Below are 23104 nucleotides of genomic sequence, written 5' to 3'. Positions count from 1 at the left end.
TGAAATGGTGGGTTTGGGACTCAGTGAAATTGTGACCTGATAGAGGAATCCTAAAATGTCCAGATTCTCTTTCAAAGGTTTCGCTTTTCTCCTGAAGTTTGTTGGTAACTTTAGCCCTCTATAGAGATTGGATTTTCATGTTTATATGGAATAATATGTTGAATCCATTGCACAATATATCCAACATCGTGGGCTGGCAGGAAGAACTCCGAAAGGAGGTTAAAAATTAAGGTATAATTCATTAATGATTACATTCTGTTTCTGAGTTTGTTTTCTTCCTATTGTCAGCCAGTGTGGGAGGAAAGGGAAGAATAATGCTGTAGATGAGGGTGTTGTGTGGGTATGTGCCATCCACAAGTATTTTATAGAAGAAAGAGAATTTTTGTAATGAAAGTACAGTTCAAACACTCTGACAGTATTCATTCTATTGTAGGGAAAAGTTAGGGCTTTAATGCTTTTTAAATTGTTGATCATTAAAGAAAATCTTTTATCAAAGGCCTACATATATGTACAAAAAAGTGGTATGTTCCTGCTCTAAGATTTAAGCCTAAAATGTCATCATCTATAACACCCTTGCTGCTGCCAGTAGAGAAAATTTGAATAAGATTAAGGCACGATTGCCTGTTCTTTACTGTTTGATGGTAGTTTTATAATTCCCAAACGTACAAATTTAAGCAGAGCTGAAATTTTCCTTCCCCTGGTTAAAAGTTTCCCATGTTGATGTTTGTAATTCAAAGCAAGTACACTTAGATTTCTCTTGATGCTCCTGGCTCCCCTGCCTGTGATAGAACCCTGTTCTTCCTCCATCCCTCCCAGCTCTGCCTCTCAGCTTGGGGCCTGTTCCCCTCCAATTTGCTCTGTGAAGTCATTTGTAACTACTCTAGCCCCATTCAACTCCTTCTGTTCTCCACTGCTATTATTCTTAGAATTTCTACCACACCATTTACCATGTAGAACTTTATCTTAAACACGTGTGTGTGTGTGTGTGTGTGTGTGTGTGTGTGTGTGTGTGTGTGTGTGTTCAGGCTTATGTCATGGGCTGTATTTTCTACAACGAATAGCACAGTGTTTGGTACTTAGCAAACACTTCTAACTGGCTGATTGCCTTTCGAGTCTTGTTTTTCAATGTGTATGACCCTCACACATCATCTGTGACCTTCACATCATCTAGGAAATTTCAGGCTCCTCCCAGACCTACAAAATCAGAATCTGCATTTTAAGAAGCTTCCACGGTGATTCCTGTGTCTGTTAAAGTTCTAAAAATGTACTGTTGGGACCCCTGCAACATTTAGGTTTCCCTTTGGGCAAGGATTTTTGGGGATGTAGGTAGGTATTCGATTATATAAAGAACTTCTCACTGCTCTTGTCATGTGATATTATCAATTTAGTCTTTACATAGATCAGACTGAGGTGTGCCTGGAAGGCCACAGTCATCTGGATTGTATTTGTCTTCTGCCTCAGGACAACCATTATATCCACATTACATGTATCTTTTTAAATGGCCTCCCTGAGACATCTCAGATAATCATACTAAGGGGCAGAAAGTACAATTTCCATTTCCTAAGTTAACTACCTCTCCCCCACCTCTTTGCACTTGAAGTGCTTCCTCCTACTCTGCTTGCTATTTTTTGAACTCTTGGGAAAGAAAATCTGTGGGCATTTTGCAGTCTTAAAGAAAACAAGGCTCAGATTAAATATTTGCCATGTTCTCTCTGTGTTTCTTCAGGAAAACAGTGAGGCATGCCATTCATGCTTTCACTCAACTTGGACACAATTTTTAAATTGTTCTGGTCCTACACAGACATTCAAGTTTATTATTATTTTTCCTTTGGTCCTTTATGGTTTGTCTTTCTTTCCCGTTTTATCATACTGTGTAGAATTCTTCATGTACCACATAGGTTATCAGAAATACAAAATTCCTTGAAAGTACCTTAAATCGAGGATGGTACATGAATTGACTGATGTGTACAACAAAATGTAGTTTCTTTTCAGTCTGATTTAAGTTTAAATACTTCACTGTTACTTACTTCTCTGTGCCCCCCCATCTTTTAATCCATCCTAGTTTACAGATGGCAGAAATAGGAGACATTGGAGGGGTAGGGGAAGAGGGAGGAGGGTACTAGGTCATCTGAATCAGTTATTCAGCTACATTTTAAGTGAATTCAGTCGTGGTTATATACTGAAATGGAATATTATTCTGTAGTGGTTGCTATTTACAGAATAACTTTGTTTCTGCCAAGGAAATCCAGGTGTTTTATTTAAGATAGGACTTTTAAGATTTGTCTTATATTTAATCACTGTTACCCTCATGTAAAGGATAACATTTGAGGGCTCCTGAGGAATTAACACAATTAGTTGCATGATGTAAGGCATGACATGTTTCATCAAAGTGAAATTGAAATAAGAAAAGAAAGAAAACCAGGAGACTGACTAGAAGAATATTGACCATTGAGATGTAAAAGTAAAGTTTCATAAACAGATGATATGCATTGTAGCTCAGTATGTTTTTTGAACATGGTAAACCAAAATTGAAAACCTCTCTCTCTCTCTCTCTCTCTCTCTCTCACACACACACACACACACACACACACACACACACACACACACACACTTACTTCAATTATCATCAAATAGGATAACTTCAAATAGGATTTTTTTCATTTGATATTACTGAATATGGAGGGAAGTAATGCACTTGATTAAAGAATAATCTTCTGGAAAAGTGGCTGAGAATTTTGCAAGTCTACATATGAGTATAAGGAAATAGCAAGGAGTATTTAAACAGATGAGAACAAAGAGCAGAACAATATGAAACAATAATTAAAAGTGTGTATGTAACACGTGCACACCAAGTTCATGTTATCATATGAATTAAAGTCTCATTTATATGTGGATGCCAGAAAAACAGTGAGGTGCCCAGAAATGGCCCCCTTATGTCCAATATATTTAATGGTGAAATATTTTTAAATAAGCTTATAGGAAAGAATTTTATGGGAAAGCTAATATTTATAAACATATGTAAATGTATGTATAAATAGCATATAAAGATGTAAGAAAACCTAATACCTAAGCACAGTCAAATTATATCAGTAGGTTTCACATTAAAGGTACAATACCACAATTATTTTTAAATGGGAAAATAATTACTGCCACCATCAAAATAGCAATCTATAAGTACCATTTGTATAAATAAACCAAGTTTTTGTGTACACATTATTGTTTGGATTTATTTTTATGACCATATATTAATTGTACAAAGTAAATGGCTTCACTATGACATTTCTAATGTCTACTGCTGGTAACTTTGTAAGTAATTTGAGTTTTTTGGCATCATTGACTATAAATATGAAATGGAAAAATATTCCTATCTTCTGATTAAATAATCTTATTTATGATTATATTTTAAGGAAAAGTTATATTTTTATTGTTGCAAATAAGAACTTGGGAAATGTGTACCATAAGTGGGAATAGTGACTTCATGCTAACTGTGGAATATTGTATGGCTAATACAAATGAATGCCGTGTGAAGCAGTTTGCTTGCAGCCAGACATTGGTGGCATATGCCTGTAGTTTTAGCTTCTTGGGTGGCTGAAATGGGAAGGATTGAGGCTTTGGGGCTGTGTGGGCACATGTTCCTTCGCTACCAACATTTGGGCACAGTGGTGCATCTCTGTCATACCAGCTACTCTAGAGGCTGAGATGATGGGACTGCAGTTCTAGGACAGTTTAAGAAGAATCCACAAAATTCCATCTCAGTGGAAGAAGCTGTACATGGTGGCATAAGCCTGTCCCTCCATAATCAGCAAGTGTAGAATGGCAGATCAGAGTCTAGGCATGCCAGTGGAAAAGTGAGACCCTTATCTCAAAAGGAACCAGTTCTAAAGAGAGCTGAGCAGAAGGCATTGTTTTGCAGTAAATTGCCTGCCTAAGCAAGCATGAGGCCTCGGGTTCAAGATCCAGTATTGCTAAAAAAGGCAGCTATGTGAAAATAGGCCTTCATTGAAACAAATGCTAGATTAAAATTAAAAATACAGATAATTATATTTGGGTCATAGGATTAAGGGTGTCCTTTGTGCTCTTTAGTGCTCTTTCATGTTGGTAAGGGAAAATAATATAAGTAACTAAGTAGGGCAGCTTTGCTAACTAGCCATCAAGGCATGACTTCATTCAAACTGAATATTACATAATTCAAAGCTATTATTCTTGACTTCAGTATTCTCCTTGGACCGTCTTTCTTGGGTTGTCCTGAGGTGTGTTGATGGTAATATGATGAATAGAGTGGTATGAAGCCTGTGACATTTAGGGTTTATTCTCTCTCATTATATACATATTAATGTCTTTTTCCCTTCCTGTCTTGTACTGAAAAGCAAAGATGCCCAAGAAACCACTGCCAATGGTTTGACATTTTGACCCTGAGTGTCAAAGGGGCTGTAGATTTGAAGAGGGAAATAGTATAATTGTCAGGAAACCTGCTTCTAGTATATACTCTGGGTGAGAAATTGCTTTAATTTCATCATCAAGAAAAGGAGACTGAAGATCAGTAGTCTCTAGAGACATCGTGACCCACAAGCTTGCTGTTTGTCTCTCTGAAGGGTTCTCCCAAACAGAACTTCCTGTGGTCAGTGTAGCCACAGACCGGTCACCTAAACTACTCCCAGGGCGTGTCCTGTGAACCTAGAGAGCGTGGTTCCTGTGTACTAACCAGGGCAAACAATTCAGCTAGAGGAAGCCACAAAAGCTCAGCATTGGAGCTGTATCTGATTTATTATGTGTAAATAGATGAAATAGACCAATCAGAGTACACCAGCATAATCAAATATTAGCTAATGATAGATTGCCCCATTGTTTTAAGATTCTATAACTGATGGGAATGCAGAGTTAAGTGTGTTTAGATTTTCTGATGAGGTGAAAAATGCCACTGATTGAAGCTCTCACTTCACACTGGTGTGGTAAGGCTCGCAATGAAATAAAATTAAAGGGCCGAGGCTGTAGCTTAGTGAAAATGGTGCTTGTCTAGCATGCACAAGACCAGTCATTCAGCATGACTGACTGACTGAATGGATGGATGAATGTTAAAGGTAAAGTAGTTTAGAGCCAGCCTCTTTTTTTTTTAAATCACATTATGATTTTTTAAAATGTATTACATTATGGTGTAGCGTAGATATTGTAGGAATCGAGCATAAATGTGAGGTGTCATTGCTCTTTTTTGTTGTTTGTCGTATGTGCTGGTAACCTGACTTGAACTCACGGCCTCATGCTTTGCTCTCACTTGGCTTTTTTGCTCAAGATGGACTCTCTAGCTTCAGCCACATATCAAGTGTGTAATCATTGGTCACTTTCAAGGAAATGAATGTTTCTAGAGGAATGTTATCTTATAGTATGTGTATCTGAAGCTTACTTGCTATATAGGCAATGTATTGCTACCTTTTATGCTGATCAGTGGTGGCAGCCGTTTAACTGAGTCAACCATATGGGTGACTAATGTATATAGTTCTTACTGCTTTTGAACTTTGATATGAGGTGACCATACCCCTATTTTTAAGTACTCTATAAGCAATGAAAAAGGCCTAAGTCATTTGAAATAATTGACTACTCAGACAGCCATAGTTAGGTAGAAATGAAATCACATTTGCTGTTATGTAGGTGAAAAGCCTTTTGATATATTGGCTTGGTAACTAGCTACACTCAGGTACTTGAAACTTCCTAGGAGGGAAGAATTACTTACTATAAGAACAATACTGTACTCACAAAATGAATATGAATAAGGGTTGAAAAGTGAATGAGAGATGTAGACTTCTGTATAAGTCACTTTCACATTGTACACTGAAAACTTAGCAAAAGAGGATTTTAAAAATAATTCTTCAAGGTTATTCCGGTGTTTCCCTATCACTTTTGGTAAATGACTAGCAGAAAGAAAAGGTGTTCACCGGTGTACTAGCTTTTGCACAAATCTATCCTGGGAAATATTCAGAAGTTGTATTGTGGAGATAGCTATCACCATTACTTGAGAGAATCATCGAAACTTCCCATAAAATGCCAGAGAAAGAAAGTAATTATATTTTCACAGTTCTAGGTATTCAAATATGAAAAAATGTATATTTTGTGTCATGTCATAGTTCACTGAATAGTGATCGTATTTATTGATTCAGTATAAGTTAAAATACCCAAATAATGGACTAGGGGTGTGGCTTAGGAGCAGAGACCCTGGTTTGATTTCCAGTGCCACACACAAAAATTATGTAAAATAATAATCAAAACAAATGACATTTGTCTCATCATACTAATGGCAAGATATCTGGAATGGTAGTTAAAACTGTTTATTTCTGCTAATGAAGGAGTCTTTGGAGATATGCCCAAATGAGCTTCCTAGATTATTGCTCCTTGAATAGCAATAAGACTAGAATTTGGATGTAGGTTTTCTAGGAAATTAAAACATATTTCTCTAATTGCTGTGTGGTTCTACTTAGTATATGTAGTTATTATTTTTTATCTTTCCATGGTTAGCAACTTTTGTTGTTGTTTAGCAAATACCTACCTTCTGAGATTAGAAGTGGATAGAAAATCCACTTCAGCCTTTATTTTTTAATACTTCATTAACATGTGAAATGAGAGTCATGGGATGGAAAATGTGTCTCTTTCTAAACGGTGTAATACAAACCATGTATTTACTATGGCGTTGGCATATTTTTTTGAACTTTTATTTGAATATGGTTGTATTGGATATTCTGGGACTTGAAAATATTAGTCTTTTTAATGTAATAAATCCACCTCTGGAAGGCTTGATTTGGGATTAGATGGAAGCTAACTAATGTTTTTTTCCTACTTCTGGTAAACTCCCTTTCCACATCAAGGTTCATTTTAGGCTCTCCACCACTGAAATGTTTCTTGCTTTCTCTGGATCCTTCATTTAGAGCTGAGATAGTAAAGTAGAAGGATCCTAGAAAGGGTCCTCTCCTGGTAAAACAAACAACATAAACTTGTGTTTATAAGCCAGAATTAAGTTATTTATGGGTCTTTACTAGAGACTTTCTGTGAGAAACAAGATATCACTCACAGAATGATTTGGAAATTCATGCTAGGGAAGTCCATCCAAGAGTATTTGACCATTATTATGTTTAGTGATCTCTGTAAGTATTAGTTTCTCTCCCTGAATAGAGATTACATGTAGCTAGGGCTTAATGGTTTTTCAGAATCTGCACTCTACAAGTTTTCAGATACTCTTCTTGTTTTGATCATTCTGTTGTTTTACAATTTAATTGCACTAACTAGGAAAAGCATATAATAGTTGATTCAATTTAAATTTTGTTTTATTAGCATATAGATGATGTAAAGCACCTCTGGTTTATGTACTGTTTTTGTTTGTATTTTCCTTTTTAGGTGGAGTCTTTGACTTTTTTAAAAAGACGTTAGTAATCAGATCTACTTGAAAAATTCACAGAATTGATTTGGTTGGAGTATTCTTTTCCCAGTTCTTTAACATTTGGCCATTAGGTAAGTTGAACGAAGTGCTTTCTATGTGGTTTGATTTCAAAGTTATGAGAAAGATTTCTTAAGTACAATATTAAGTAAGCTTTATGTGAAAACCTGGAGGGTAATGGTTTAAGCCCCTCAAAGTCTGTGATTGATGTCTGGGCTGTTACCTCAGTGAAAGCATTTTAAGTCTATACATGCAATTGCTTGTATTTTTGGAAATACCCAGTTTTAGCTGAACATTGGAAAATGTCACCTTATGGTGTGAAATTCATCCTTTTATTACTTTTGTGCTTTGTTTTGTTCTATTTTACATTATTTCAGTTTTGATGTTGGAGATTCATTTGGGTCCTTTTACAGGCTGTCCCCTTGAGTTAAACCTCTAGTCCCTTTTAGTATTACTTTACTTTTGCTTTTCGTCATCTTGAGGTTCTGTATGACTATGTCAGACTTTGCTCTGAGAGTTTTTATGCACACTTGCATCTTGTCAGAGTCACATCTAAAGCCTGAATTCTTTTAAGTAAATTAGCATCTTACCTTTTTTTAGAGCATGTCTTGTGTCACAGAAGTTTTGGGCTTTGTAATAAGGACTGACCTTTAAGGCCAAAACGTGCTTGATCCCACTTCCCCGTTTCCCTGGGTTGCTGTGGAAGCTTTGGAGTAAAGAACACAGAACCAGGAGGAGTTTCGGCTGTTAGCAGATTATTGGTACTGCCAAGACCGAATTTAGTGGGAACAGGACTTTGGCTACTGTTAAAATGTCAGTATAGTAAAGCCCGCACTGTCAAACAGATTTTTGGCATCAAAAATCTAAATGATACTGATTTTAGGACTTGGTAATTTTTTTTTAAATGCAGGCAGATTCATGCTTAAATTAACCCTTTCTACAAATAACAGAAAATTTTGGAACAAAATTTGTTTTTCTCATTTAAGTCACAAGTTTTGAGTTTCTCAGATTCTGCTTTTTTTTTTCATGGTTCTAGAATCAAGCAGCATGTTACTTTACTTTCTCTCCAAATACACTGGAACCATTTTAAAACCTGGTAAGTGGTAGTGAAGAAGGGAGGAAAATAACCAGCTTCAAAGTTACACTAATCAATAGTGTCTGCAGAACTGTGATCATCCTAAGGCATGAGGATTGGTGGTGTTTTGGGGTTTTTTTTGTGACAGTTCTCTAGCTTTGTCTAAAATAATCTGCCTTGAGGTGAGGAAACACCTTTGAAACTTGATTTGTTTGCAGAGCTTTGGAGTACCAAGTCAGAGTAAAAATCCAGTATGTAAAACTCCAGAACGTCTTTTCATCCAGTTTGTCAGATTCATGATTCAGTACTTACTTGTGACCAGAAATGTTTTGTAGTTATGGCTCTATAGTGCCATTTAGATTTTTTTAATATATATAATCTTATAAGGCAATTAGATGAAAAGCCCATCAGAAAAGAAATGTTTAAAAAATTTAAAGGCAACACTTTACTTTCTTCAGTAGGGATCTTCTAGGTTAGCATATGATACCAACTGAAATGTCTTTGTTCAGTGCATAGAGTTTTCTGTCTGCTCTCAAGCCTGGCTTTTGCAGCTATTCCCAAAATATGCTTCAGGGTGAAATTTCTATTGATGGCACCTAATTTAAACTATGTGTGGGAGACTGTCTCCTAAATGCCTTCAGAGCATGCTGTGGTCTGGCCATGGAGTGCAAGTGACCTTCTTGCTTATTACACTGCGCTCTAGTCTCTAATGGCTCAGTCAGCCCACTGTGACAATGTGCTTTGAAATACTGATTGTTTTGAATTAAATAAGGGTACTGCTTAATTCACAAGGTTTTGTGAGAATTAAAAACAAATATTAGGAACTCAGAAACTACCAGTAATTACTATCAGGAGTAGTTGAATTCTGAACACTGTTTAAGTTGTAATGGGAATTATATTTTGTCAGTCACATGAAAGATAGTTTTTAGACTTGACTCTGCCAACTTTGTTTCTTGAGCCTTTCACTTGGCTACATCAGCATTCATTCATGGATTTAGCAAATTATCCATTTGTTTGCCCCTGGGTCAGTTAGCAAGCATTCATTAAACCATTAGCATGAGCAAAGCACATTTGATCTCATGAGCATTCTGTAGCTATCTGAAACCCCTGTGGAAGGCTGCTTTCTTATTTTATAATATTCCTTCTGTCTGTCCTTTTCCCTGTCTCCTTCTATCAGCTTGCACTACATAGTAGCAGAGAAGGGTGAATCTCTCCTCTTTCACTGGCCATACAAAACCTAAATGGTGGAATTGAATGGTCATATACTTTGTTTCTATGATCATATGTATACACTTTGGGTAATGATTTACTATTTCCAAATGGCATCTATGTTCATTACCTTACTTGAGAAAAGAAGTATCTTAGAGATATCATTCATATGTTATTATGCGTATGAGGAAATAGAGGCTGGTGGTGGTAGTGGGTGTTACAATTGAGTGATTTACAAAGTCACAGCCCTAGTGAATCATAGAGCCAGAATTTTAACCCTGGCTTTCCCTACATCAGATAGCATGCTGTAGTCACTCTGAGGTCTCTGGTCTAGCGGACTGGCCAACATCCAAGTAGTGAAGCTTTGTAGATGTGGTCATCATATTGTGTTTAGTATGATTCCCATATGGAAATACAAGCCATATTGAAATTTTGAGGAAGAGTCCCATCTTACAGTATTAGGGCAACTGGAGCCTGTCCAATGGAGTATGCCTAACTCTATGGCATAAAGAATGTGAATTTTCTAGACCTCTGACAGGTATGGCCTGTCTGAAGATACTGTTAAGTTTACTCAATCTTTTACTCATCCATGAATCTCATTATCGCCAAAGCAACCTCCTTAGAGATTATAAAAAGGCCCTCTTGAACTCTAGCTCTTATGGGAGCTATATGTTTGACTACAAATACTTGAATTGCATATTAGGCAAAAACTCCCTCCTAGAAATCTTTATTATATGTTGAGCTTGGTATCACATTGACTTCTTCATCCATGAATTCCCAGAAGATAAATTAACTTTCTGAATTGCATTATTGGCCTCATCTATTATTTGCGCTATCAGTTAAAGCACTTACTAATGACAGAGTCTGGTTAATTTTTTTTTCTTACTTTAAGGTAACTTATCGTCATGTTTTATTTCATCTGCTCTAAGAATTCCCTTAGCACTTTCATATTTTTCTCATGTCACTTCCGGTATATATTACTATGCTTGCAGTTTTATGGTAATTTATGTGGGATTTTTATCTCATATGTTGCAATGTTAGTTGCTTGAGGACAAAAGGAAATCGTTGTTTTGTCAGTGTCCTCTTCAGACTGGAAGGATGGTGATTAAAAAATATAGCTATAGCTGGGAGTATGGCCTAATGGTAGAGTGCTTGCCTTGTATACATGAAGCCCTGGGTTCCATTCCTCAGCATTACATATATAGGAAAAAGCCAGAAGTGGCGCTGTGGCTCAAGTGGTAGAGTGCTAGCCTTGAGCAAAAAGAAGCCAGGGACAGTGCTCAGGCCCTGAGTCCAAGGCCCAGCACTGGGGAAAAAAAAAAAAAAGAAGAAGAAAAAACATAGCTATCCAACAAATATGTGTTGTGACTTTCCTTTTAAAATTATTTTGAAGCCTGAAAATTGATATGTGGATACCGATTTAATTACATCAGTATGATGAATCAGCAAATCTGATACTAAATATCAAGAGCAGAGTCATAAGGACAAATTTGTACATTTTCTGTGATCCGTATTTACTGAAAAAAAACAACAACACCCCATTACTCATAAGGTAGAGTAATAGCATTATCCTTCCTCACCAAACCAAGCAAGTATGTTTTCTTTCCTTTGTCTCAGTCATGACAACCCAAATCACCACCATCTGAAAGGATTACTTGTGATGTAATAAAATGTGGCCTGAGGAGGTAAAGGATGCTGGGAGTGCAGGTGTAAATGTTGTCAGAGGGGAGCCCAGCTGCCTTAGGTCAAGACCATAAGGAATGATCATTCCATGTAGCTGGAGTGGGAAGGCCTTGATCCTTTTTTGAGCAGAGGGATGATGTCATCAGAGGTGCACTTTGGAAAGGTGGGGCTGGTAGATAGCATTAGAAAGTGAGAGGCAGAGGTAAAGGCATTGTGAGTAGGCGCTCTAGTCACTGCAGGCATTGTAGCTGCTTAGGGTGCACTTGCATGATGAATTCACTCAAGAGCAGTCACCTCAGATTGCATCTCTTACATCTCCTTCTACACTTACAGACCGAGATGCCACCTAGAACACTCGAATGAATACTTTCATCCTAAGTTTGAATACTTCCATCCTAAGTTTAGGGAATTATTTCTTACTGACTTCCTCCATCTTCCCTCAGCCTCTCATGTCTCGTAGATTTCTCATTCCAGTGCCCTTGTGGCTGTTTTCAGCTCAGCTTGTTTTCTGTAAGTTTCTCTTGACACTTCCACAGGTCACTGCCACTGATAATTGTCCCCACAGCCCATCTAGCCAAGGGTACTGTGCCCAGTCCTGCCCTGGGTCGGAAGTATGCCAGTTGGACTTGGCATACAGTGTGATCTCTTCTTGCCTTTGTGTAGTGGGAGTTTGAGACAGAGTGAAGGGCTGAACTGAGATTACAACACAAAAAGAACTGATGGGAAATAGACAATAGAAAGGAAAGTGTGAGGGAAGTAGTGAAAGATTGTCTAATTGCCGTGTGTGTGTTTGTGTGGGTGTGTTTATGCATTCATGCATGTGCTCTAGAGGTGTGAAGCAGAAACAAGGTATCAGTAATAATTCTCGATTTTGAGCTTAAGAGTTTAAATATTACGTTTTTGTGTTTGTGTGTGCTGGTACTGGAGCTTGAACTGGGCACTATCCATGAGCATTTTTTTGCTCAAGGCTAGCACTCTACCACTTGAGCCACAGATCCACTTGTAGCATTTTGATGGTTTCAAACCATGATTCTCAAATCTCATCCTCCTGAGTAGCTAGGATTACAGGTATGAGACACCAGCCCAAGGCTATTAGTTTTAATAGAAAAAGAAGGGTAAAGAAAGAAGCTCATTTGGGTATTATCAGTTTGATTTTCTATTAGTTGTATTTGAAATAAAAGACACAGAGCATATGTCACATTTTCTTTCTCCACGAGTGTTCATAATTAGAAAACAGAATTCACTGGAAAACTTGTCTTCCTCCTCTTTTTGCTCTTCTTTCAGATCTGTTAAAAAAAAAAAAAGATTGGGGTGGTTTTTGGTGTTCTCAACCTTAACAGTGCCAAAATCCCCACAAATTCAGGAACACGTGTACTTGTCAGAGTACTCTCAACAGCCAGAAGTGTGCCTTTCAGGCTTCGAAAATAAAAACATACAGGGAAAATAGCTGTCTTTTCCTTTTGAGGGGCATGATCGCTGCCATCTCACGACTTGCTGAAATAGCACAGTGAAGGAACATTTTTTGGCAGGCTGCAATGTCTAGGGAATGCGCAAACACATGCACTTCTCTCTCTCTTTCTCTTTTTAAATGATTTATTGGATCTGGACACTAGTTTGGGGAAGCAGGGAGATTTTTAATTGAGCATTAAAATTGAAAATAATGTATTAGCTGTTTGGATCAAGTTATCCTTTCAATGGGAGATACCTCTCACAACACAAAAGGTTCATAAATTTGATGATAACCATGTGTTGGCTGGCGTAATCCACGGTATCTCCACCCATAGAGGAATTTTTTTGAGTTTAGAAGAGATTTTTTTTATTAAATCACTTTAAGAGCATACAATGATCCTGTAGTTATCATTTGTCATTATCTTGTATACTAATGATTAGAGCAAACATTTCAACTATAAGGCCGCAACTATGTTTTAGATCTTGAGCCATAAAAAGATTTCCATTAACAGAATGTTTTGTGCACAAATAAATTATTCATAGGCTGTAGCAGAGCTTGATTCTGTCATCAGCCTTAAGTGGAAATTTTAAGAACACCAATCATCATAAATGCTAGCACTCTGCTGGCTTGAACTCTCATCCTTCTTACATAGGACTTGAGTTGTTTTTTTTCCTCCTTCTACTTGTAAAAAGCTTTAGTTTGGTTGTATTCAATGAATATTTATGACAATTCTACCATATGCAATTGAGTGCTATCACAGTGGAGTAGAATAATACTTCAATGAGGAAGTCTACATTTTGGCCTTTTAGTTGCCTGTAAACCTAAAACAGAGGTAAGTCTAGTATATGCCTGACCTGAATATAAGGAAGCTTGTACTAGTACCCTGAGAGATTTCTCCATGAAATGTTTTGTGAATGCAGAGGTGAGAATATTCTCCAGGTCATTTCTTACCTTGAAGACAAAGTTAAAGGCATCAGTGACCAAAGTGGCTGAGCTGTGCCTTAATGGCATATCCTTGTTGGTTAGTTTCTATGTAAAGCTCAGTTCATCTTTGTGTTCTGCGATCCCTTGTGAATGTGCCAATCCTGAGAATTCTTTACAAATTTTAAAATAGAGTAAAAATGTTGGATTCCAAGATTATTGTCTCGAAGTAAAAGATTTGTAGGCTAGATACAGATTTCTTCCTAGTTTGTACTTTCTCCTCCTCCAGACTTATTTCGCACCATAGGGCACCCTGCTGGTAGTGGTGAGGGCTTTGCCTTGCAGCCACACCCTTGGATTAGTTAGCATCAGGGAAGTCCTAGGGCTCTCCTTGGCTCTTGTCCCACGTGGAAGGATATTTCTATGGAGAACAATCTAGGGAAGTATGTGCTCATTAGCACACACAGACACACACACACACACACTCACACACACAGACCAGTTCTTTTCCTGCTCACACAGATATTTATGTGCCAATAAGTAGACAAAACACACAGTTATAGACAAGTACATTGTATCACATCTGACGTGAGGAAATAGAACAGCCATGCAGCCTTACAACCAGAGGGAAAGGGATACTATTAATCAATTAACACTTAAGAATGATAATATATTCAGAAATTACTTGGTTAAGACGAATAGCCTATTACTATAGAACTTAAAGGGGTGAAATTCATATCATTGTTGTGCTTAGTTTTGTTCTGTGTGTCTGAGTTTAAGCAAGTATTATAGCCAATTGGGCAAAATAAAAGAACTCACCAGGGCACTCATATTAATATTAGGTATTTATAATTTATCAGGGATCCTGTAATTTAGAAGAAGTAGAAAGAGAGAGCACATGGATGAATGGAGGATGAAGCCATTTCTCCTTCACTCCATAAATGCACAAAAGTATACAAACACAGTGTATATGTAATTTTAATCCATGCATTTATTCTTTGCTTGAATATTCCATCAATAAACATTTATTGATGACCTGTTTTATTTGAGACTGCTGCCTGAGAAATATGTTAAGCGGAGAAAAGACATTCAAAATTTTAAATAAAATTATTTCCCTTGAAGGAAATCAAGTCAATGTACATAAAAAATTTCATATTATAGATAGCTTGAATGGAAGTGCATTTGTAAAGTGAATATTTATTATTTTTTCCTGTCTTTTTGAATCTTATTACATATTCAACCTGTGAGTTCAGTTTAGGCCTTAGATTAATGGTGGCAAAATCTTCAGTTCTGAAGAAATTGCCATGTATGCTCACCAGACTTTACCTGTCCCAGGGTAAGATTCCCTTTCCTAGAAGACTGAGTTGTGTAGATGTTTAATAGGACTTCTTTCTCCCATCTTATCTAAAACAAAGATGTGTACAGTATCTGTAAATGCCCTCAGGGTATTCCTCCAAAGTATGGGTAAAAATCTTTAAAACCACCAGTCAGACTTGAAGATATATGGACCCATTGAGATTGGGAGTATTCCTCTAGTCTCTTAGCAATTACTGTTGCTTTTGCTATTCCTCTCCTTAGAGCATTTTTTGTTTTCTACTTTTCTTCCAACTGGCAAATGTAGATGACAGGTTTGTGTCTTGCAGGATTTATCTTATTTTTATTTTTGCTTGTTTATGTTGAATGAGAAAACAAGACCCTCACATTCTTCCCCCCTTGTTTATTTTGCACGTACTTGTGAATATTTAGTCATGTTTAATTAGACACCAACTTCAAGTCTATTTTAAACAGCGAGAAATTCAAATTGAACTAAGAGATCTATGGGACTATTGAGGTAGGACTTTTAATCTTGAGTTCTTTTGTTTCGAAAGGAAACAAAATTCTATTTATTTGCAGGTTATAAAAATAAGTGACTTGCTGGGTGCTGGTGGCTCACTTAGGAGGCTGAGATTTGAAGGTTTCAATTTGAAGCCAGTCCAGGCAGAAAGGTTGCCATGACCCTCTTATCTCCAATTAACCACTTAAAACCCGGAAGTGGGGGCTGGGAATATGGCTTAGTGGTAAAGTGCTTGCCTCCTATACATGAAACTCTGGGTTTGATTCCTCAGCACCACATGGATAGAAAAAGCCAGACGTGGCGCTGTGGTTCAAGCGTTAGAGTGCTCTCCTTGAGCAAAAAAAAAAGAAGCCAGGGACAGTGCTCAGGCCCTGAGTTCAAGCCCCAGAACTGGCAACAAAACAAAACAAAACAAAAACTGGAAGTGGAACTGTGACCCAAAGTGGTAGAGCACTCACTAGCCTTGAGCAAAAGAGCTCAGGGATAGCCAAGCCCAGAGTTGAAGTTTCACAGCTGGCAAAAACAAGCAGGGGGTGGGGGGGGGGGGGGGGGGGAGGACACTCATTATGCCAAAGGCAAATTTTGAGCTTTTGAAGCTGGTGAATATCCATTTTTGGTAGCTCTTCTAAAGTGTTTGAAATAAAATATATATTGATTTGGAAGGCTATTATGAATATTGTAAGAATACTGCAATCTAAATTAAAAGTGCTTTTCTGATAAAGATGGCATAGATATTTATTGTAGACTTTTTAAATTCTAGAGAGAGGAAAGCACTCGTTTTGGATATTTTTCTAAATAGTATTATCTGTGCCTGTGTTGTCTTCTAAAACATTGATATCTTCTGTGTCTGTTCCTGCAAGGATAGTCTGGTGTGTAGGTATCTATATCCTTCATTTACTTATTCACTCACTAATTCCTTCTATGTATTCATTCATTCAGGATAGGGGATTGACCGGTTACTTTTGTTCTTCATTCTGGCAAATGAATGAGTAAAATTTGTAACTGGTATTCCTAGGTAGGACTAGACAACATATGAAAATAGAAGGTTGTAAGTGGACAGAGAATTGTTAACAGATGCAGCAGACCAGGAAATATATACGAGCATTATTTTGATAAAGTATTAACTAATTGACTATAAAATTCTCTTTGGTCTTTTACAGATCAAAGGGCTGTATAGCCTTTGTAGAACATCTAGAACTGCCTTTGTGTTTTAAAATATGTATGTTGTGAGCCTTTACCAGCTGGCAGGAATATGACTTGAAATACTTTGATTACTTAACTTTCCTACTAGAAATAGTAAAAGTAGAACTGAGTAGAGTATCCTTATTTATTTATTTATTTTGCTGGTCCTGAGGCTTGAACTCAGGCCCTGGACGCTGTCCCTGAACCTCTTTGTGCTCAAAGGTAGCATTCTACCACTTGAGCCACAGCACTACTTCCCTTTTATTCTTGTTACTTAAACACATACATAATGGAAACTTCTTCTAAACTATTACTAAATAATTAGATTTATTTTAAGGAGCTAACTTCAGATTCTGAAAAGAAATGTTCAGTGTTTCCCATTTCATTTTTTTAACGTTTTTAAACATTGCTTTCAGAAGCATTTATTTATGTACATCATATAGAATATAAATTTTGTTCTGTAGATTTTGCTTACTAGAAGTCTTTAACTCTCATATTCTGCAAGGAGCAGGAAACTTTTTTTCTCTTTTTTCATTTCTCCTTACTTTCTCCTGTTTTGCCAAAGTAAATTCTTGGCTAAATGCTTAAAAGCAAAGATTTTGTTTATGCAACAGAAACAAATTAGTGTGTGAGGAGAATTTAATCATATATTCCAAGATATTTATTTATCATATTTGTTGGAATTACATTTAATATTTTATGATCAAATAATTTAAACATATTTAGTCATTTATTAATGTACTCAGATATAAATATTTTTATTTTACATGTGCTATATAATACACATATATGTGTGATTTATTTTGGAAGTTTGATTAAAAAGTTAATTCCATTTTAAGGTTGACACTATGAATTATTCTTCAGAACAGATACAATTCGTTAACATTTTCTGAAGAACACATTTTCAAATTGTGATAGCATCATTACTCAACCCTTTTCTTAAATGTCTTAGAGAATTAAAATTGGAAAGGCTCTGTATAATTTGTGATCCATCTATTAAAATTAAACATGCTTGAGTCTGTACATTTACTAATAATATAAAAAAACATTAGGATGACTCTTGATAACACAGGGTTTCTACATTTTGTTTTCTATTTTCAAACCTTAAAAAGTGATTTCTGAATTGAATATCAATACATTGACCATGAAGTAATTAGTTGGCTGTGATGGAAAGAGAAGTGATTGGCTGGAAAGAACACTGACTTAAATGTCAGGAAATCAAGGCTCTTCTCTGGGATCTGAATAGCTTACAGACCATGAGTAAGTCACTTATCCATTCCATATTTTACCACTCAGACTCTTGTGCAGTTGTACTTTGTGTGTGCATATTTGTATAAAACTGAACTTCAGTATATATTTTCTGAACTTTTAAAACTATCAATTTTAAGCTATGAGAATTAGTCCCACACTTTGCAGATTTAGTAAACTTTATTTCTCCCAACTTCCCAGTGTGAAAGGGCCAGCTGTATTCAAAAGAGCCATTGTGCTCATATAAATTGTTGACCCAAACTTGCTAACTAAAGTTGTGTAGTTTTTTCTTGCACCTCTAGATTGGTAAAAGAAGAGAATAAGTGAAAACAAAGTTTCCTTAGAACCTGGGCAGCTGGCAAAGCAGCATAGAGCTACACTTGCTGCTCCTGCTGCACTCGTGGGCATTTGGGACTGGCTCTTAGATGGTCAGGGGGATTTTGTTGACTGGCACTCTCCCTTTTGGTGGATCTGTTTTAGACCATGGTTTGAATTTTGTGCAGGAACATCATGAGATCTTAGTTTTCCTATCTATGGTCCTTCTGGCCCATTGCACAAGCTTGACTCAATCCTGCCTTCATTCTGTCTGTCCCATTTCACATGCTTGGTTCCCTCTGTGTTTCACCTGGACCTTATTTATCTCAGTCCATTGTGTCACTTTAAGCAGGGGCCACCCCCACATTATCCTGAAAGATGGAAGTCTTGATAATGAGCAAAACCCTGTGAAAGGGTACTGCTTCATTCTCTTGAGTGACTTGCCATTCTTCCTCCTGCCATGCATTCCTTGTGGTCAGTGTGGTAGAGAAATGCACAAAAAGTGGAGGGGGGAGCAGCAGGGTAACAGTGAGTCAGAGTGAAATCCTAGTGCTGCAGGACTCTGAGATCTGAGGATCACAGCTTGAAGCCAGAGAAGTCTGTGAGACTCAGAGCTGCAGTTAACCAGCAAAAAATCTGGAAGAAGAGTTGTGGCTGAAGTGGTAGAGTGCTAGCCTTGAATGGAGAAACTCAGAAACAGTGCCCAGACCCTGAGTCCAAGCTCCAGGATGAGCACAAAAAATAAAATAAAATCAGATAAAAAAAAGAGTAGAGTAAAAGGCAGCCTAGAATCTTAAAGGTGGAATGACAGAACAAAAACCAAAGAGGACCTAAACCAGATCAGTGATTTTTTTCTATTTTGTTTTGATTTTTAATAAGTATGAGCTCCATCTGATTCAGACCTTAGAACCCCTCCTCCCTCACTCCTAGAACATGTTACCAGTCAGCCATTATTTTATAACTGGCCACTTGGGTTTGGTCTGAGTTACTGTGCTACACGGCTACAAGACCAAACAAACAAACAAATAAATAAATCCATCCATCCATCCTGAGACCCTTGTATGAGATTGGGTTATAACCCAGTTTTATTTTAGGTCTTAGGAGCACACAATTGGGGGAAAGGTCACAGATGCCAATATCTGTGGGGCTTTTAGGGTATAAGAATTTAAATAAAGTTCCAAATATTCATAATGTGATCAGTAACAACATTTGTATTTGTAAAATATAATTTGAAATTCCCAGTGATTTCATTTGGTCTGATCAAGGTATAGATTTATAAGAATACATTTCACTCTCCCTTTTTACTGTTTTGAACAATTGATTGAGTCTTCATTAAATAAAGAATTTGAAATACCCTGCAAGTGAATTTTATATGGGTCATTCTTGATGAGTAAATATTCGCTTTCCTTGTTGGCGACTTTAAAACTTGGGTGGACTGACTGTTTAGATTTTTCTGGTGCTTTCAGTGTTCATGTGTGAAAATGGAGCTAGGTAACTGGAAGGGATTGGTGGGGTTGGGGAGAATGATGGAAGGGGTGACACTAATGAAGATGAATTGGTGCATTGAATTGAAACCCTTTGCACAAATATTTAAAGATATTTAAGAATAAACTTTTAAACTTAAATGAGAATAAGTAAAAATTTGTCAAATGGCTTCACTAATCAGTTCAATATAGTCCATGTTGCATGTTAAAATTAAAAGGCAAATAAATCTATACTATAATGAATTTTAAGTCCAAAATTATTTAGATAGCTGAAACTTTTTAATATATATTTAGGACTGTGATTAAGTTTTCAGATGTATTTATAGAAGTAGCCATTTCCAGATTTAATGTGTGTGTCAGTTTAGATGCTATAGCATGTTTCATGCAGTTGATATGTTTACAGATATAAGATTAAGAATTATTTGGGGCTGGGAATATAGCCTAGTGGCAAGAGCGCTTGTCTCTTCTACATGAAGCCCTGGGTTCGATTCTCCAGCACCACATGTATAGAAAATGGCCAGAAGTGGCGCTGTGGCTCAAGTGGCAGAGTGCTAGCCTTGAGCAAAAAGAAGCCAGGGACAGTGCTCAGGCCCTGTGTCCAAGGTCCAGGAATGGCAAAAAAAAAAGAATTATTTAATTGCAAAATGCTCAAGTGTGTACCATATGATTTGTTTCTAAATATGGAATCAATTTATTAATAGAATCACTGATATGAACACTAAGAGAAATCGGAGAGGAGATGCGCTACACAGCTCTGCTTTATTAAGAAAAGCCATTTTTGTTCACACCATCCGAGAGACATGATGGTACTACATCGTTCCTTAATGCTGCTTTAAACTCTGCTTTTGAGATGATGGCTAACTGCACACTGCAGTGTTAAAACCCCGCACCATGCAAGCTTTGCTCATTTTTGACTGATACAAAAGAGATTTAGGGTAAAGGCTTTCTGGGGAGCCTAAGTAGTTGTAGTCAGAACTTAAGGTTTTGGGACATCTGGCTGCCAGTTATAATGGTGCCTTGTATTTATTCATTGGGTTTTATTTGTGGTGTATGGGCTTGCTACAGCATGGGACCCATGACAAGAACTCTGCCTGGAGGTATAGGCACTGCTTGGCTATGGGGCATCTGGGTATTTGCATTATCTCTGTGGGCGCCATCTGTAGAGGCAGCAGAGTTGTTCCATCCTTGGGACGCTAGGGGGAGCTGGCAGAGGAAGGAAGAAATGGCAGATGGTGTTGTGACTGGCTGTCAGACTGCCTGGGGCTCCTGTAAGTCTTCCTTGCTAACATCCTAGAAATACATAGTTGGAACTTTTCAAGGGGCCTGGAGGTCCTGTGTGAGCAGGTGGGGCTGGAACAGGAGCTGTGGTTAATTGGTGTTAGTGCCGCTGAATATGTATTTGCTTGTGCTCTGATTGGGCCTGGTGGTGTTTGAATAACTCATTTCCAAGTCAATAAGCACTCTTTGCTTTATTTGGATTAGGAGAAGAAAGGATACCTTCTCTTGCACAAATCTTGTGTTTCTCCAGAGGTGGGAAAGAACAAGATAGTTTTATGTCCTTTTTGAGTATTCTCTGTAGGGAAAGCCAGGGTCACAATTTAATCCCTCATTTTAGATAGTTGGAATTATAAGAGATTTGTTTATGTATTTAGATCAAGACTTACCCAAAAGTGAACAGAATTTAGTGACTGTGATTAAAGAAAAATATAACTATTTTTCACTAATCTCTACCTGAATTTCAGCAGTCCTTTCCTTGTTTGTGTGCATTACAAAAGAGGTATATGAGACTTAAGGTTACATGGTGAAAGAGGAATTCAAAGAAGTATCCTTCTTGCACTACGTGGCCTTCTGGTACCTTACGCCTGATTTAGTGCCTGGGGAATGAGAACCTTTGTTTTTTTTTTTAGCATGCACTTCCATTACAGTAAGCCAAGTGTGCTTCCTCCTTTTTTGTACTTTCCTAGACTCGGTTGGTTCATTCTTCCTCTGCTTCCTGGGCCTGGCAGTGGTGATGTGGTGTGATAATATCCAGCAGTGTTGACCTTCATGTCCTGCAGCATCATAAGGCATGTTGTCACCAGAAAACAATAAAATATTTACCCTGATAACTTGATCCTGTTTTAATGGTATTATTTTGAGCCATAATGGTACCCCTTTACAATGAGGAAATCTTCCCAGAATGCATTTGGCTTGACTTCTATCAATTTGGGAGCATTTATCACATTATTTTATCCTCCCTTTTAGATTCATCTATGCCTGAACTCACAACAGAAAATATAGAATTAATAGCCAATATTTATAGTTCACTTCATGATACCACTTTAACGCACGACATATAATTCTCCCAGTGGTTTTAACTGTGCTTTTTTAAAAAAAAATCTCCATTTTAAAGAGAAGAGAACTATGGTATTGTCAGGCTAAGAACCTTGCCTGATTTAGTTGTGTGTTTCATAAGTGTCGAAGGTGGGATTGAATGCAGATATTCTGGCTGCAGAGCCCGTGATGTTGTCCAGTTACTACTTCCGGGACACAACGTCATAGTGGCCCCGTCTCATTTCTCTTCAGTTTGGGGAATGCACATGTTGGGGATGAAAAAGAGCCTTTGGGTTTTTACCAAACACGATCCTCTGAAGAAGTCTCCTGGACCCCCACGTTTGGCTGTGAAAGAGACTGTATCATTGGGTTCCTTGACTGCTCAGCTTTAATCCCTTGCCTGTGAGAAGGAAGACAATATGGAGGAAGAAAAAACATGTTCTTACACAGAAGTCCAGTCGTGCTGCAAAATGCCAGATTGGATGGACTGTCTCTCTTTCAAGGACATGACAGTGCCTTGATCTTTGTTTCTGAAGTGTTCTCATTGGTGACTTGGCAAGAGCACACTTTGAAAATGTGCATCTACATTCTTGTGTTTTGAGAAAAAGAGTGTATTTCTCTTCTTGAACATTCACTGGTTGACGTTTTGCCAACCAGTTAAAAGTGCGCACATCTGAGTGCTTGCTATAACCAGTCACCCAGATGGCCAGACTCTTCATGCACTCACTAGCTTGTGAGATGCTTTGTGGTCCCACCCATGGGAGCGTGAGGGTCACTTGTTGTTTTGTGTTTCTTTTTGTATGTGTGTTTTGTTTTTTTTGCCAGACATGCACAGAACAATATTTGATAGGTGATGCAGGTGGTAGAATGCAAACTAAAATAGTGAGGGAGGAAAGAAAGTTAAGAAAGAAAATAGGAAAGGGCATTTGATTTTCTAATTCACATTTTGGAACTGAATTTTAACTCCTGTGAT

General features: G+C 37.4%; 1 protein-coding gene across 7 annotated transcripts in view; it reads left to right on the top strand.

The window, feature by feature from the left end:
• Window positions 1–23104, top strand: part of Hivep2 (HIVEP zinc finger 2) — a 186284-nt gene that overhangs the window by 97956 nt on the left and 65224 nt on the right. For all 7 annotated transcript variants that reach the window (XM_048354205.1, XM_048354206.1, XM_048354208.1 and 4 more), the window contains one exon: window positions 7378–7491. The gene's annotated coding sequence lies outside the window, so the exon portion shown is untranslated. The remainder of the gene's footprint in view (window positions 1–7377; window positions 7492–23104) is intronic.

The sequence above is a fragment of the Perognathus longimembris genome, chromosome 9 (genome assembly GCF_023159225.1).
Source record: "Perognathus longimembris pacificus isolate PPM17 chromosome 9, ASM2315922v1, whole genome shotgun sequence".
NCBI classification, from domain to species: domain Eukaryota; kingdom Metazoa; phylum Chordata; class Mammalia; order Rodentia; family Heteromyidae; genus Perognathus; species Perognathus longimembris.
Note: the sequence above shows the minus strand (reverse complement) of the source record. Positions and strands in the feature narration are given on the sequence as shown.